We start from the raw sequence: 18892 nt of genomic DNA, 5'->3' as shown, positions 1-18892 counted from the left end.
GTGCGAAAAAAACTAGTGGAGCATCTGGAGCGAAGGAACTTTGTAACACAGCATCAACATGGGTTCAGGGATGGCAAGTCCTGCCTAACAGGGTTAATTGAATTCTACGACCAGGCAACAAAAATCAGGCAAGAAATTGAGGGGTGGGCAGACTGCATATTTTTGGATTCTCAGAAAGCCTTTGACACAGTACCACACAAGAGGCTAGTGAAAAAGCTGGAGTGAAAGGGAAGATACTCCATTGGATAAGGGAGTACCTAAGCAACAGACGACAGCGAGTCTCTGTGAGGGGTGAGGTCTCGGATTGGCGGGACGTCACCTGTGGAGTCCCGCAGGGGTCAGTCCTTGGACCTATTCTGTTTCTGATATATGTAAATGATCTCCCAGAGGGTATAGGATCGTTCCTTTCAATGTTTGCTGATGATGCAAAAATTATGAGGAGGATTGAAACTGAGGACGATAGTAGGAGGCTACAAGATGACCGAGACAGACTGAATGAATGGTTCAACAAATGGCTGCTAAAGTTCAATCCGAGTAAATGCAAAGTAATGAAAGTAGTCTGTAGAAACAGCAGGCCAGACTCAGGATACAGAATGGGAGATGAAGTACTTAATGAAACAGACAGAGAGAAAGATCTAAGAGTTGACATCACACCAAACCTGTCTCCTGAAGCCCACATAAAAAGAATTACATCTGCAGCATACGCGAGGCTGGCTAACATCAGAACTGCCTTCAGGAACCTGTGTAAGGAATCATTCAGATCCCTGTATACCACACATGTAAGACCAATCCTTGAGTATGCAGCGCCAGCATGGAGCCTGTACTTTGTTAAGCACAAGACGAAGCTTGAAAAAATTCAGAGGCATGCCACTAGGCAAGTCCCAGAACTAAGAGGCATGAGTTACGAGGAAAGGCTGCGGGAAATTCATCTGACGACACAGGAAGACTGACGAGTAAGGGGAGACATCATCGCTACCTACAAAATTCTCAGAGGAATTGACAGGGTAGATAAGGATAACTGTTTAACACGGGTGGTACGCGAACAAGGGGACACAGGTGGAGACTGAGTACCCACATGAACCACAGGGACGTTTAAAAGAACTTTTTCCGTGTCACAGTAGTTAACAGGTGGAATGCATTAGGCAGTGATGTGGTGGAGGCTGACTCCATACACAGTTTCAAGTGTAGATATGATAGAGCCCAGTAGGCTCAGGAATCTGTACACCAGTTGATTGACAGTTGAGAGGAGGGACCAAAGAGCCAGAGCTCAACCCCCGCAAGCATAAATAGGTGAGTACACACACACTGGGAAATGGGACAGGAGTCATTGCTGTAAATAGCCGATGGCTGGAAAGGCGGGATCCAAGAGTCAATGCTCGATCTTGCAAGCACAAATAGGCAAGTACAAATAGGTGAGTACACTCATACAGGGCGCCTAGTGGCTGTGTGGACAGCGCTCTGGACGAGTAGATCTAGGGATCCGGGATCGTTCCCGGGCCATGGCGGAAACAAATTGGCAAAAGTTTCTTTAACCCTGATCCTCCTCTTACCTAGCAGTAAATGGGTACTTGGGAGTTTAACAGCTGCTACGGGCTGCTTACTGGGTGTGTGTGTGTGTGTGAAAAAATATATATTAGTAGTTAGTAACAGTTGATTGATTGACAGTTGAGAGGTGGGCCGAAAGACCAGAGCTCAACCCCCGCAAGCACAACTAGTTGAATACAACTAGGGGAATACACACACACACACACACACACACACACAGAACACCAGAAAGTAGAGAGAGATACCAGAGAACCAGGAACGAGTATGTCAGTGTGAGAAGAGCAGCTGAGGAAAGGTATGAAAATGATATAGCTAATAAAGCCAAGTCCGAACCCAAGCTACTACACAGTCACATAAGGAGGAAGACAACAGTGAAGGAACAGGTGATGAAACTTAGGGTGGGCGAGGACAGGTACACAGAGAATGACAAAGAGGTGTGAGAAGAACTCAACAAAAGGTTCCAGGAGGTCTTTACAATAGAACAGGGAGATGTCGCGGCGCTAGAAGAGGTGGCAGCAAACCAGGTGACCTTGGATAGGTTCGAAATTACAAGAGATGAGGTCAAGAAGCACCTATTGGAGCTGGATGTGAGAAAAGCTGTTGGGCCGGATGGAATCTCGCCATGGGTATTGAAAGAGTGTGCAGGAGCACTTTGCCTACCACTCTCCATAGTGTATAGTAGGTCACTGGAAACGGGGGACTTACCAGAAATATGGAAGACTGCTAATGTAGTACCAATATACAAAAAGGGTGACAGACAAGAGGCACTGAACTACAGGCCAGTGTCCTTAACTTGTATACCATGCAAGGGGATGGAGAAGATTGTGAGAAAAAACCTAGTAACACATCTGGAGAGAAGAGACTTCGTGACAACCCATCAACATGGGTTCAGGGAGGGTAAATCTTGCCTTACAGGATTGATAGAATTCTACGATCAGGTGACAAAGATTAAACAAGAAAGAGAAGGGTGGGCGGACTGCATTTTTTTGGACTGTCGGAAAGCCTTTGACACAGTACCCCATAAAAGGTTGTTGCATAAGCTAGAGAAACAGGCAGGAGTAACTGGTAGGGTGCTCCAGTGGATAAGGGAGTACCTAAACAATAGGAAGCAGAGAGTTACAGTGAGGGGAGAGACCTCAGACTGGCGTGAAGTCACCAGTGGAGTCCCACAGGACTCTGTACTTGGACCTATCCTGTTTCTGATATACGTAAATGATCTCCCAGAGGATATAGACTCATTCCTCTCAATGTTTGCTGACGACGCCAAAATTATGAGAAGGATTAAGACAGAGGAGGACAGCTTGAGGCTTCAAGAAGACCTGGACAAGCTGCAGGAATGGTCGAACAAATGGCTGTTAGAGTTTAATCCAAGCAAATGTAATGTAATGAAGATAGGGGTAGGAAGCAGGAGACCAGATACAAGGTATCACTTGGGAGATGAAATACTTCAAGAGTCCGAGAGAGAGAAAGACCTGGGGGTTGATATCACGCCAGACCTGTCCCCTGATGCTCACATCAAGAGGATAACAGCAGCAGCATATGCCAGGTTGGCTAACATAAGAACGGCCTTTAGAAACTTGTGTAAGGAATCTTTCAGAACATTATATACCACATATGTCAGACCAATCCTGGAGTATGCGGCACCAGCATGGAGTCCATATCTAGTCAAGCATAAGACTAAAATGGAAAAGGTTCAAAGGTTTGCCACCAGACTAGTACCCGAGCTGAGAGGTATGAGCTACGAGGAGAGACAACGGGAATTAAACCTCACTTCGTTGGAAGACAGAAGAGTTAGGGGGGACATGATCACCACATTCATGATCCTCAAGGGAATTGACAGGGTTGATAAAGACAGGCTGTTTAACACAAGGGGCACACGCACTTGGGGACACAGGTGGAAACTGAGTGCCCAAATGAGCCACAGAGATATTAGAAAGAACTTTTTTAGTGCCAGAGTGGTTGACAAATGGAATGCATTAGGAAATGATGTGGTGGAGGCTGACTCCATACACAGTTTCAAGTGTAGATATGATAGAGACCAATAGGCTCAGGAACCTGTACACCTGTTGATTGGCAGTTGAGAGGCGGGACCAAAGAGCTAGAGCTCAACCCCCGCAAGCACAACTAGGTGAGTACAACTAGGTGAGTACAACTAGGTGAGTACACACACACACACACACACACACACACACACACACACACACACACACACACACACACACACACTCCCAACATTCAGCAAGGCCGTGATCAATGACACAGTGTTACCACTGAATATCAACAAGGTAATATCACATCATACAATGTATCACAGGCAACGAGTCGTGGCTGCTGGCTATTACGGCCTCTTCTGGCCTCTGTGAACGAGGGTTAAGATAATTACAATTAATGTTCACAAAATAGTGTGTAATTTGGTAGTTGGAGGTCAGTAATGGGTTGATGACGTGAGAGGTGGCAGTGTGTTTTGTTATGGTCTCACAGTTCCTTCTCGCACCAAGCCTATCAATTGATGTTAGGCTTTGCAAGTGAATTTTTCACGTTATTAGAACGATTGGTTTTATTTATGAGGCTCATTCAATATTGTTTTACGTTAGTGAAGTGTTGCAAATATCTTTACACAGAGATAATAGTGTGTGCAAGGGTTTGTATTTTTGGCCTTTTATTCTTTAACCAGTAAGAACATATTGGCAGCGTGATGCAATTCAACCCTAAGATTTCGATCCAAATCAATATTTTTAGCATTAAACCAACACGAATTAAATGGTTTAAAGTAATTCTTTTGTTAATAATATATATATATATATATATATATATATATATATATATATATATATATATATATATATATATATATATATATATATATATATATATATATATATATTTATATATATATATATATATATATATATATATATATATATATATATATATATATATATATATTGTGAAGGTAACGCGTTGGTGTTCGGCTGTTTCAAAAGCTAGGGGTATGGCCTCGTCACATAAAGAAACAAAAAGAGAAAATCTGGAACTTCCGTCTGTGGTAAGGTAATGGGAAGACACACAAAACACAAGTAAATTTAACAATGAGATTTTAATTACGTTAGAAAAGCAAAACTTGAATAAAATGGACATAAAAGTGTAACATAAGTCAATCAAACAAAATAATAAGAATAATCACTGGCAAAATAAAAAGTTACGTTAAGACAAGTGAGTAATATACAAGGAGATATATGGTTGCAGGAATATTGGCTTTAAGCTGCCACCTCTCTTAGTACACGTAAGCCAGAGCTTACTCTACAAATGAGACGTGTTAACTTGTGGAAAGCATGGGATATTCTGAGGGCTGTAGGTCGTGGTGGCCCCAGACATCAACTAGTGTGGCGGATGGAGGGAGCAGGTGCGACAGGGCACCAGCCAATCAGCGATGAGCAGGCGACGGGCAGGTAGTTCGCTGGTTGGAGTGGTGGAGGTGGAGCAGGTGTTCCCGGTGCTGAATACGTTTGCTCTCTGGCAAACCTTGGTGTTGTATTTGTTGGATATTTCTTCCATATTAGTTGTATAGGGACGTACTTAGGGGGGAAGAGCAGGCTCAATCTCTCTTGAAGGAGATTATCGTCACAACTCTCCCCCGAAGCCTGCGGTTCTGGAAGAAGTACGTCGTTATGTGGTGGAGTAATAGGTGGAGTCGCTTCTACTTCATAAACTCTGGAGAGAGCATCGGCTAAGATGTTGTCAGAACCTTGGTGTAGCGGGTCTCCAGGTTGAATTTCTGCAGTTATCAAGCCCATAGTAGAAGACGTTGAGTTGAGAAGCGGGCGTGCTGCAGGAGGTGTAGGGTGGTGTGGTCCGTGTTGATGGTAGACCGAGCACTTTTCAGGTGTGGAGTAAAGTGCTGGAGCTTCAGGATGATGACGAGTAGCTCCTTGCCAATTGTTCCATAGTTCGTTGTAGCAGTAGTCGCTGACAGGTGTATTCTCGTCGCCTCGTTGCTGCATTACTACACCACCAACGCCGGTACCACTGGTGTCGACATGGAGGATGAAGGGCTTATCTGACGAGGTGAGAGTGGAATTAGAATATGGCAAAGGAGCACTATTATGGTCCTGAAAATGGTTGGGAATATCAATACGGATTTTTGAATTAGAAAGCGCTGACTCCTTGTCAGTGCTTTCGGGAGGAGAAGCTGGGAAGGTCTCACTGTGGATGTATGGTTCTGTAAAAGTAGAATAATTTGTCATGACAGTGGGAGGAGTACCATTATATAGCTTCAGGAGGTTGACGTGGCACAGCTGGGTCTTTTGCCGCCTATCTGGAGTCTCGAGAACGTAGTTATGGTGGTTTCTGCACTCCTTGATGCGGTAGGGTCCTGAAAACCTATTTTGTAAAGGAGAACCTGGGATAGGGAAGTATGCTAGCACGAAGTCTCCCGGCTTAAATTTTCTTACTTTGCTGGTCTGGTCGTAATGAGTCTTCATCCTCTCCTGTGCTTTCAATAGATTATCATGGGCAAAACTGTGGACTCTCTCTAGTATGTGTTGAAGGTTTTGAAGAAACTGGGGCACATTCTGATGCTCACTGAAGGTGGCATCTCGTAGAGAGTCTTTGAAAGCCTTGAGGGGAGTACGGCACTTACGGCCGTAGAGCATCTCATAAGGAGATACTCCTAGGGACTTATTGGGAAGACTTCTATATATGCACATTATCAAATCAATTTGCTTATCCCAATCCTTAGAGGTTTCACTACAAAACTTTTTCAGGAGTGCTTTGATAGTCTGATGACTACGCTCAAGAGAACCCTGTGAAGCAGGATGATAGGGGCTGGACAATACCTGTTTGATGTTGAACTCCTCCAGTGTCCTTTTGAAGAGATCCCTGGTGAAGTTGGTACCACAGTCGCTCTGAATCTCCCTGGGAAATCCATATTGAGTGAAGATCTTCAATAAATGCTTTACAACCGTAGCAGCCGTGATGTTCTTCACTGGAACTGCTATGGGAAATCTGGTGGTAGGACACAGGATGGTTAAGATATAGGCGTTACCTGAACTGGTCCGAGGTAAAGGACCAACACAGTCTATTATGAGTCTGTGGAAAGGTTCCGCAGGCACTTGTATGGGAATCAGTGGCGCTCTGGGAATAGAGATGTTCGGTTTGCCTGCCATCTGACATGTATGACACTGTTTTACGTACTGTTTGACGCTATTTACCATACCTGGCCAGTAGTAGTCTTGACGAATCCCATGGTAAATTTTGTTGAATCAGTAGTGGGAGAGTGCTCCGTGGGCCAGGTGTAGAATAGTGGGCCACAGGCTGGTAGGAATCACAAGTTGTTCGATGTTGGCCCAATCGTCCTCCTCCTCAATCGATTGTTGGCCCAATCGTTTACTGGGTCTATATCTGCGGTAGAGCAAGTCGTTCTCTAGGAAGAACCCAGGAATACTGTCGGGTTGAGTCTCAGCCTTGAAAAACAATGGTGTTAAGGTAAGATCTTCCCTCTGCAACTTACGGAACTCCAACTTGGTCAGATTCGGGGGTAGTTTCTGAGGGTCTTGAGGGATAGCGGTAGCAGTAGAGTCAGCTGGCTGTGGTCGTGCGGCTTGTGCACGGGTGGTCACGAGAACCGGAGGAGAAACTTCATCACTCTCTTGAACCTCTGCTGGAACATACTCGAATATAGGGTTAATTGCCACAGAGGTACACACCTGGGGTTTGTCCATGACGATCAGATTGGTCGGTTGCAGGTCTTCTGCCAAGTCGTTGCCTAGGAGAAGTTGCACTCCAGGCATGGGAAAAGGCTTTTCCCTGACGGCGACTTGGACTTCTCCGTTCACGTAGGGACAATCCAGGTGGACTCTGGCGAGAGGATAAGGAGTGGTAGCAGTGAGGTCAGTGATGAAGACAGTTTCTCCGGTGTAGGCGATGTTGGGCACAGCCGACTTCAAGATGATCGATTGAAGAGCCGCTGTGTCCCTCAAGATCGTCAATTTGAAACGTCCCTCCGGATTTGAACCGTTGGCAGAGACAGTTCCAGTATACAGGTGGTTACTGAAAAGAGAAAGATCATTAACATTAACACCAACATTCATCACAGGCTTACCGGACTTAGGAGGAGTTGGTTTGGGTTTCTGTGTGTCGGTTCCTTTGTATTGAGACTTACCACACTTATCTATGGTATGGCCATAGAGTCTGCAATACTTGCAGTACAATTGCGAGCCAGCTTGATCGGTACTCACTTTCTCGTAACTGTACCACGACTTCTTACTGGAGGATGGTTCGGGTGTCAGCCGGTGGATGAGGCTGTAAGTGTCAGCCGACTTAGCACACTTCAGGTAGTCGGTTTCTTCTTTATCTGCTAAATATAGACGGACAGGAGGCGGCACACGCCTCAAGAATTCTTCAACTAGCATGAGGTTGACGAGTTCTGTAAAAGTAGAGACATGTGCTGCTTCCAGCCATTTCATAAAATATCTCCGTTTTGTGTTAGCAAACTCGAGGAAGGTAGTGGTACTTGCCTCCAGGTGGTCACGGAATTTCCTTCGATAACTTTCTGTGGAGAGGAGGTAGGCGTCCAACACTGCTTGTTTCAGAGTCTGGTAGTCATTCTCAGACGCCAAAGTACTGAGTGTGACTGCAGCTCTACCTGTAAGATGGACTCTGAGAAGTGTGGCCCATTGGTCGACAGGCCAACTGAGTTGATTAGCAAGGGGTTCAAAGGTGGTAAAAAACACATTAACTTCTGCTTCTACAAAGGATGGCATTAACTTACTTGCATGTGATATATTAAAACTGACGGGAAGATTGGCAGTAGCTTGCTGGCGTTGAGCGAGGTGTGAAGTTTCCAACGCGAATTCTCGTTGACGACACTCTAGAGCCAGAGTCGCTTGTTGCTTGTCATGTTCGCGTTGCATCTCCAACTCGCGTTGTTTGGTTTCAAGCTGTACTCGTTCACGTTCACGGAGTAATGCGACCTCACGTTCCTAAAGGGCGAGTTCACGTTCGTGTTCTTCTTTCCTCAAGGCAGTTTCACGTTCCTTGAGGGCGAGTTCACGTTCCTTGAGGGCGATTTCCCGTTCGTGTTCTTCCCTTCGTATGGCAGCTGCTCGTTCTTGTTGTTCGAGGGCTTCCCTTTGCTGCTCGCGTTCAATCTTGGCCAGCTCTATTTTGAGTTTCATCGTTGCCAAATCAGTTTTATCTGCAATATAGTAAGTTTCATGAGTTTCGGAGTCTATCTTACCTTGCTCTAAGAAATGATCCAGCAACAGGTTGTGTAGGTCACTCTTGTTGGCTTGGTAGGGAACTGTTAGTTGATACTCATGTGCTAGAGTTTGTAATTCAGCTCTCTTGGCATGACTTAAAGTCCCTATTGCACCTGCTGGATCTGCACGGAAAGCTTGGAGACGAAACATGGTGAAATTAGCAAATAAATGTACAACGAATATACCGTTATATAGTGAATGTCAGAAACAGGACAACGTGGCAACTGGTACCTATCCTGTGGAATCTTTAACAATTAAAGTTAAATACAAGATGTTAAATGATTAATTTAAATCAAGGGCGCAGGAAATCTTGTACCCGGTACTCATGTAAGAGGATAAGGGCAAGAAAATCCTACTAAACAAATGAAACTGAGTTTCGAAAACAAATGAAACAGTTAATTGCCTCAAAAGTAAAATTGGTAGTCCAAGGATGTAGGCATACCTTGCCGAGTCTCTATAGGACATAAGCAAGTCTTTCCCACTGAAATTAATATGATACTTACAGAATTAGCGAACTTTTGTGCTCTGAAAAAGAAAGCTAATTCCCTACCGTTGTATGTATCATCATCTCTGACTGACGTGTAGGGGTGCGAGGTGTCAACTGGTGACGAGAACTGCTGCTGAGGTCCCAATTCAGCAACTAAAGTTCGAGCTAGAGGAACTATGGCCCTCTTTATCCTCCTACAGTCAGATTGCAGAAGATTAGGTGCACTTGACCCGGGGCAGACCACAGTACCAGGGTACCAATGTGATGATCTGTCAAAAATATGAGAAATATCCAAGGGACAAAAGATGGTAAACACGAGTAATAACACGGAGGGAGAGATGACCAATTAAGAGTATGACTGAGGCCTACAGTCACCACGTAATCCAAAGTTGTCTCACCTTCACCATATGCTACTCTCGTAATGCACAATACACACCGCACCATATAAAAATGGAATTGAATATGAAAAATAGTAAAACTACGTTACGAAAGTTAAATACGCTTACCATTAATTACTACTTGGCACCAGTACCTGAGTGAAGCTCCTAGGACAGGCCCCCACTTAATATGTGACGGTAACGCGTTGGTGTTCGGCTGTTTCAAAAGCTAGGGGTATGGCCTCGTCACATAAAGAAACAAAAAGAGAAAATCTGGAACTTCCGTCTGTGGTAAGGTAATGGGAAGACACACAAAACACAAGTAAATTTAACAATGAGATTTTAATTACGTTAGAAAAGCAAAACATGAATAAAATGGACATAAAAGTGTAACATAAGTCAATCAAACAAAATAATAAGAATAATCACTGGCAAAATAAAAAAGTTACGTTAAGACAAGTGAGTAATATACAAGGAGATATATGGTTGCAGGAATATTGGCTTTAAGCTGCCACCTCTCTTAGTACACGTAAGCCAGAGCTTAGTCTACAAATGAGACTTGTTAACTTGTGGAAAGCACGGGATATTCTGAGGGCTGTAGGTCGTGGTGGCCCCAGACATCAACTAGTGTGGCGGATGGAGGGAGCAGGTGCGACAGGGCACCAGCCAATCAGCGATGAGCAGGCGACGGGCAGGTAGTTCGCTGGTTGGAGTGGTGGAGGTGGAGCAGGTGTTCCCGGTGCTGAATACGTTTGCTCTCTGGCAAACCTTGGTGTTGTATTTGTTGGATATTTCTTCCATATTAGTTGTATAGGGACGTACTTAGGAGGGAAGAGCAGGCTCAATCTCTCTTGAAGGAGATTATCGTCACAATATACATATATATATAGAACGGCAGTTTTTCTTATTTCTTGAAATACAATTTTGAAATGTTGCTGAAATTCCTTATAAAGTTGGATGCACAATTAAAGTACATTTTGTACCAAAAACAAAATCAGTTGGATTTGCTTGGGAGTCCTCAGTGAGCGGGTTCGAATCCTCTTCATGGCTAATACTGATTTCACCAATCAGCATCGTTGCAAGAGTAGTATCTCGTCTCGCTCGCAGTGTGACTTAGGCGGCCCTCTGCTTGAGCGCTACGCACGCCCACTCTACCTACGTCTGATACCTCTTAGAGTGCGTGAGTGGATGGATCGATCTTCAGCTCGCCAGTCATAAAGCAAGCCAGCATCGTCTCGCTGTCCTACAGCAGCTGTTATCCCCAGCCTCGACGAGCACTTCGGTGCAGCCATAACCAGTTCCAGCCAGCAGTGTATTGGAGCAGAACCAGGCGCTTCCCAGCCAGCATCTAGTCCTAGGCAGTGACATCTTCCTCGTGGCATCTTCTGTGTGTTGTCCAATGTGCTTGTGTCCAGGTCGGACTGCATTTAGGTGAACAGCCCCACTTCGAGCCAGAACAGGCCCAGGTGAGAAGACGGAAGTTCACCTTTTGCAGCTGCGTCATGGCATAGGTGCATTCTTTTTCTCGTCTCCTAATATTCTTCCGTTTCTGACACTGCCGAGCCAGTTGTGGAATCTGGTGATCGTGCGAGCCCACCATAACTGGGGGTTGCAACCTTCCGGAACACGGTATTTGTTCGTGGTGAGACCCTTAGACACACTGACCCCCACTGAGCTTATGGAATCGCAGTGATTGGCACAAAACACGGGACTGTCATTAGATAGTGAGTCACAATGGCTCACTGTCTACGGATGACCTACACTGGGAATACACCCATAGACACAATTGACTGCATCACTACCTTTTTTAATGCCACTGGCTCACCTGCCACTTACCATATCAAACACGCCAACACAAACACCATCAAATTTCTCATTGCCTCAGAAGACGACCTTTTTGCCTGTTTCAGGGAACCTGTTTTCAGTAAACTCACACAAGCTTCACTGACTCATGTCCTCACTATTGAACAAAAAACTAAATGCTCTGTCCTTGTAAGAAATGTCGACAGCTCTGTCCTATCAGCACCTAATACTATCAATCTCTCTCAAGACATCTCACACAGGAATGCTATTACTGTAATGGAGATATACCCAGTGCCCAATACAAAACACCTCAAGATCCAATGTTCCTCCCCTACAGAAGCTCAAAAACTCTTGCATCATGGGATAAAAATCTTCAACGCCAGCACTCCTCCTTATCTCATTAGTCCAGTTGACAATCTTTCTTTGCTGCAATGTTTCAAATGTTACAAATACAGTCATGAAACTCGAAAATGTAAAAGCCCACAAATTTGTTCTAAATACTCTGCAGAAGGCCATTTTTATACTCAGTGCTCTGCCATTACTTTAAATGCATCCCCATTCCTTATAAACATGTGTAGCAAGGTTCCTGAGGCTCTACAAAAGTCACCTTGAATAAAAAATACATTTTTTTTTTACATATAATTTCAAACTGGTATTGCAAGTACATTTTGAAAAGCAGGAATATATATTTTTTTTTATGGGGGGGGGGGGGAAAGGTCACAATTCTTCGTCAGGTGAAGCATGAGTCTCAGATGAGCATTTGTAAGCTGCAATAAGCTAAAATTTGAGAGGCCAAGTGTAGGTACGAAGCTTGATTAAACAAGTTCCCCCCCTCAGGCCAGACCTGCCTATACTGTGGTACACCAACACGTCCTCCCAATAGAACGTCGCATTTTGACGTATACTCCACCTAAAGTCAAAATTTGTCATACTAGAAAATAGAAGCGGCTCGTGAAATTGACATACTGTCCCGTTTTCTGTTTTGGGTCCTGTGGTAGGTTAGGATAAGGGCACTTTCATACGACCGTTTCCTGACGTTGGAGCACCTTAGGAGGCCGGGCTGGGTACAGAACCAGAAGGTGTAAAGGTACAAGCACTGAAGCTATTATTGGACTCATATATCCAGTCACATTCCTTACAGATCTCCATAGTGAAGAATGTATTGTTATTGATGTTTGTGAAAATGTATTTCTGAACTTGAATTACGTTTCCAGTGGCCTAATATCCACCAGACAAGGGTTAAGTAAACACAAGTCTCTCATCCACACACACACATATATTATACAACTCCGCCGTGTTGTAGGGGGACTGAAGTCACTACACGTTGTTATATATGAAGAAATTACTTCCCTCAATGATTTGTTAAACTAAATAACTGTAGTAAGTATTGTAATGTTGGAGAAAACATCTTTCCACTGATATGAATCAAGAATTTTGCTGGATGTAATTCAATGCATTACGGATTGCGACATTTAAGGTTCTAAGGAGTATTGACAAAGCAGATTAGGATAAAATAACTAATAAGTGTAACCAGAGTCATATACTAATTCCTCGGGAAATGTCAGATGAGATCTAGCGACAATTAGTGCCATCACCGTCAGTAATCCCGGCCAGTAATCCCAGTAAGGCTCCGTGCGAGAAGGAACTGTGAGACCATAACAAAACACACTGCCACCTCTCACGTCATCAACCCATTACTGACCTCCAACTACCAAATTACACACTATTTTGTGAACATTAATTGTAATTACCTTAACTCTCGTTCACAGATGTGAGATGAGAAATTAAGGCAAGACCCAATAAGACTTGTAGACTGGGCAGCATTTTATAGGAGAAATATCTAACAGGTCTGAGGAAAATTCCCATCTTTTTTGAGGTGCTTGAAAATTCCAGACATTTAAGGCAGAAAAAGTAAGGCTACAATGTCTTGTGAGACACCTGTACTTAGAGTTAAGATAACTATAACATGAAATATTTTAATGCAATCAGCACAGAAGCAGGATTTTAATAATAAAAAACATGAAGCGAGACATGATTCTCTGTTTGAGTAGCGAGAATTAGTTTTCACCCAAGACTTGGTAACAGAATAATGCCTGTTGAAGGTTGACGCAAGAATTATTATTATGCAATAAAACAAAAACTTTTATTTAGAATATAGGTAGTTAGCAAGTGGAATGAAACAGAAGGGCATCTATTAGAATTATTCCCAAAAGGTGCGTCTCGGCTAGCTCAGAGACACACCTGCTAGCACAGACACACACCTGCTAGCACAGAGACACACCTGCTAGTACAGAGACACACCTGCTAGCACAGAGACACACCTGCTAGCACAGAGACACACCTGCTAGTACAGAGACACACCTGCTAGCACAAACACTTACCTGTCAGTGTGTGTGTTCGGCTCAAGTATTTTTTTTTCAAAGAATAAAGTCGGACAAGAAAAATAAAAACAAATCAAAATTCAGTAAAAGTCATTTAATGCAAATAAACTTTGCTCATTAGTCATAACTTTTATCTTCGCGTCATCTGCGTGACGCAAGCCTTAATCACTTGCACAAAGTTGCATAACAGCTCTTTATAGAAGTGGTAAAACCATTTTTTTGCCAGAGTAGAGAGTCGAGTCACTAATATTATGTATACATATATATATATATATATATATATATATATATATATATATATATGTATATATATATATATATATATATATATATATATATATATATATATATATATATTTATTTATTTATATATATACATATATATATATATATATATATATATATATATATATATATATATATATATATATATATATATATATATATATATATATATATATATATTATTATTAAATATGACCGAAAAAGTAAGATTAATAATTCTAACACGAATTTTCTCAATCTTTCGTACATTACGCTTCACTGTTGGAGGTAAATCAAAAATCAATTCTCCAAAATTCATTTTTATTTCTAGTCTGACGCGACACGGGCGCGTTTCGTAAAACTTATTACAGTTTCAAAGACTTTAGTTCACAAATACACAACTGATTAGAACTTACGTATCTCCAATTTTATATCTACATTTGAGTGAGGTGGGAGGGGAGATGTAGCATTAACACAAGACAGAACAAGAGGGGATATTAATAGGGTATTAAAAGTAACAACACACGACAGAACACAAACAATGGGTATTGAATAGAAGTGTTTGTAGAAAGCCTATTGGTCCATATTTCTTGATGCTTCTATATTGGAGCGGAGTCTTGAGGTGGGTAGAATATAGTTGTGCAATAATTGGCTGTTGATTGCTGGTGTTGACTTCTTGATGTGTAGTGCCTCGCAAACGTCAAGCCGCCTGCTATCGCTGTATCTATCGATGATTTCTGTGTTGTTTACTAGGATTTCTCTGGCGATGGTTTGGTTGTGGGAAGAGATTATATGTTCCTTAATGGAGCCCTGTTGCTTATGCATCGTTAAACGCCTAGAAAGAGATGTTGTTGTCTTGCCTATATACTGTTTTTTTTGGAGCTTACAGTCCCCAAGTGGGCATTTGAAGGCATAGACGACGTTAGTCTCTTTTAAAGCGTTCTGTTTTGTGTCTGGAGAGTTTCTCATGAGAAGGCTGGCCGTTTTTCTGGTTTTATAGTAAATAGTCAGTTGTATCCTCTGATTTTTGTCTGTAGGGATAACGTTTCTATTAACAATATCTTTCAGGACCCTTTCCTCCGTTTTATGAGCTGTGGAAAAGAAGTTCCTGTAAAATAGTCTAATAGGGGGTATAGGTGTTGTGTTAGTTGTCTCTTCAGAGGTTGCATGGCTTTTCACTTTCCTTCTTATGATGTCTTCGATGAAACCATTGGAGAAGCCGTTATTGACTAGGACCTGCCTTACCCTACAGAGTTCTTCGTCGACTTGCTTCCATTCTGAGCTGTGGCTGAAGGCACGGTCGACATATGCGTTAACAACACTCCTCTTGTACCTGTCAGGGCAGTCGCTGTTGGCATTTAGGCACATTCCTATGTTTGTTTCCTTAGTGTAGACTGCAGTGTGGAAACCTCCGCCCTTTTCCATGACTGTTACATCTAGAAAGGGCAGCTTCCCATCCTTTTCCATCTCGTAAGTGAAACGCAGCACGGAACTCTGCTCAAATGCCTCCTTCAGCTCCTGCAGATGTCTGACATCAGGTACCTGTGTAAAAATGTCGTCAACATACCTTCAGTATATGGCCGGTTTCAAGTTCATGTCGACTAAGACTTTTTGCTCGATGGTACCCATGTAGAAGTTTGCAAACAGGACACCTAGGGGAGAACCCATGGCGACCCCATCTACTTGCTTATACATGTGCCCATCCGGGCTCAAGAAGGGTGCCTCTTTAGTACAAGCTTGGAGTAGTTTCCTCAGAATATTTTCTGGCATGTCAAGAGAAAATTAGTCATTAGTCATTTAGTCATTTACATTACATTAGTCATTTACATCAGTCATTATTAGTCATTTCTGAAAACATGTCAAGAGGAGTTTGTACTCCTCTTGACATGCCAGAAAATATTCTGAGGAAACTACTCCAAGCTTGTACTAAAGAGGCACCCTTCTTGAGCCCGGATGGGCACATGTATAAGCAAGTAGATGGGGTCGCCATGGGTTCTCCCCTAGGTGTCCTGTTTGCAAACTTCTACATGGGTACCATCGAGCAAAAAGTCTTAGTCGACATGAACTTGAAACCGGCCATATACTGCCGGTATGTTGACGACATTTTTACACAGGTACCTGATGTCAGACATCTGCAGGAGCTGAAGGAGGCATTTGAGCAGAGTTCCGTGCTGCGTTTCACTTACGAGATGGAAAAGGATGGGAAGCTGCCCTTTCTTGATGTAACAGTCATGGAAAAGGGCGGAGGTTTCCACACTGCAGTCTACACTAAGGAAACAAACATAGGAATGTGCCTAAACGCCAACAGCGACTGCCCTGACAGGTATAAGAGGAGTGTTGTTAACGCATATGTCGACCGTGCTCTCAGCCACAGCTCAGAATGGAAGCAAGTCGACGAAGAACTCTGTAGGGTAAGGCAGGTCCTAGTCAATAACGGCTTCTCCAATGGTTTCATCGAAGACATCATAAGAAGGAAAGTGAAAAGCCATGCAACCTCTGAAGAGACAACTAACACAACACCTATACCCCCTATTAGACTATTTTACAGGAACTTCTTTTCCACAGCTCATAAAACGGAGGAAAGGGTCCTGAAAGATATTGTTAATAGAAACGTTATCCCTACAGACAAAAATCAGAGGATACAACTGACGATTTACTATAAAACCAGAAAAACGGCCAGCCTTCTCATGAGAAACTCTCCAGACACAAAACAGAACGCTTTAAAAGAGACTAACGTCGTCTATGCCTTCAAATGCCCACTTGGGGACTGTAAGCTCCAAAAAACCCAGTATATAGGCAAGACAACAACATCTCTTTCTAGGCGTTTAACGATGCATAAGCAACAGGGCTCCATTAAGGAACATATAATCTCTTCCCACAACCAAACCATCGCCAGAGAAATCCTAGTAAACAACACAGAAATCATCGATAGATACAGCGATAGCAGGCGGCTTGACGTTTGCGAGGCACTACACATCAAGAAGTCAACACCAGCAATCAACAGCCAATTATTGCACAACTATATTCTACCCACCTCAAGACTCCGCTCCAATATAGAAGCATCAAGAAATATGGACCAATAGGCTTTCTACAAACACTTCTATTCAATACCCATTGTTTGTGTTCTGTCGTGTGTTGATACTTTTAATACCCTATTAATATCCCCTCTTGTTCTGTCTTGTGTTAATGCCACATCACCCCATCCACCTCACTCAAATGTAGATATAAAATTGGAGATACGTAAGTTCTAATCAGTTGTGTATTTGTGAACTAAAGTCTTTGAAAATGTAATAAGTTTTACGAAACGCGCCCGTGTCGCGTCAGACTAGAAATAAAAATGAATTTTGGAGAATTGATTTTTGATTTACCTCCAACAGTGAAGCGTAATGTACGAAAGATTGAGAAAATTCGTGTTAGAATTATTAATCTTACTTTTTCGGTCATATTTAATAATATATGTCTACAGGAAAGACTGCTACCAAAATATACTAATATATATATATATATGTCGTACCTAGTAGCCAGAACGCACTTCTCAGCCTACTATGCAAGGCCCGATTTGCCTAATAAGTCAAGTTTTCCTGAATTAATATATTTTCTCTATTTTCTTCTCATGAAATGATAAAGCCACCCATTTCATTATGTATGAGGTCAATTTTATTTTATTGGAGTTAAAATTAACTTAGATATATGACCGAACCTAACCAACCCTACCTAACCTAACCTATCTTTATATGTTAGGTTAGGTTAGGTAGCCGAAAAAGTTAGGTTAGGTTAGGTTAGGTTGGTTATGTAGTCGAAAAACAATTAATTCATGAAAACGTGGCTTATTAGGCAAATCGGCCTTGCATAGTAGGCAGAGAAGTGCATTCTGGCTACTAGGTACGACATATATATATATATATATATATATATATATATATATATATATATATATATATATATATATATATATATATATATATATATATATATATATATATATAGGCCCGATTTGCCTAATAAGCCAAGTTTTCCTGAATTAATATATTTTCTATAATTTTTTTTCTTATGAAATGATAAAGCTACCCATTTCATTATGTATGATGTTATTTTTTTTTTTATTTATTTTGTACAGGGCACCTTTTCCACACGACCATCACGACCGGACAAATGTCGTTCTATCCGGTCGTGATGTCGTTTTGTCCGGTCGTGATGGTCGAGTGGATATGGTGCCCTGTATATCAGTTGCATAGTGCTCCTGGCAGTATGGGTTCGAGTCACTTCTGGGGGTGTGAGTTTTCAGTTGCATGTATGCCTGGGGACCATTCAGGCTTGTTCGCATTTGTGTTTCTCACGTGTGCCCCAAAGAATGAGGTGATTTGATAAAATACTATGCCCAAGATTACCATCAGAGTGCCGGCGGGCTGAGGGGCAAATAGCCTTGGCTACCATCAGCTTTTGTCCAGTCGTGATGGTCGAGTGGATAAGGTGCCCCTGTCTTATCTAAGTCATTATTGGCCAGTAATGTTATGTTAGATAGGATTATTTCTGGTTAGAACACGAATGATCGACTCAACACAGGTAATTAAGCCTTGCTCCTTATCTTATATAATATACAGTGTTTTCTCTGTTATAGCTGTCATATATTAGGATTCCGGCTTTACAGCTAGTGCCCTTTGACAGGAACAAGAAGAGGAAGCAAGACTTGATACATCAGTTACTGGGTGATGGAAGCTAGCCTCACACGAGGATAATTTGGTGTCTACATCCTAGTTATACCTGGTGGACTAAGCC

The sequence above is a fragment of the Procambarus clarkii genome, chromosome 3 (assembly GCF_040958095.1).
Source record: "Procambarus clarkii isolate CNS0578487 chromosome 3, FALCON_Pclarkii_2.0, whole genome shotgun sequence".
NCBI classification, from domain to species: domain Eukaryota; kingdom Metazoa; phylum Arthropoda; class Malacostraca; order Decapoda; family Cambaridae; genus Procambarus; species Procambarus clarkii.
This window is presented reverse-complemented; position numbering follows the sequence as displayed.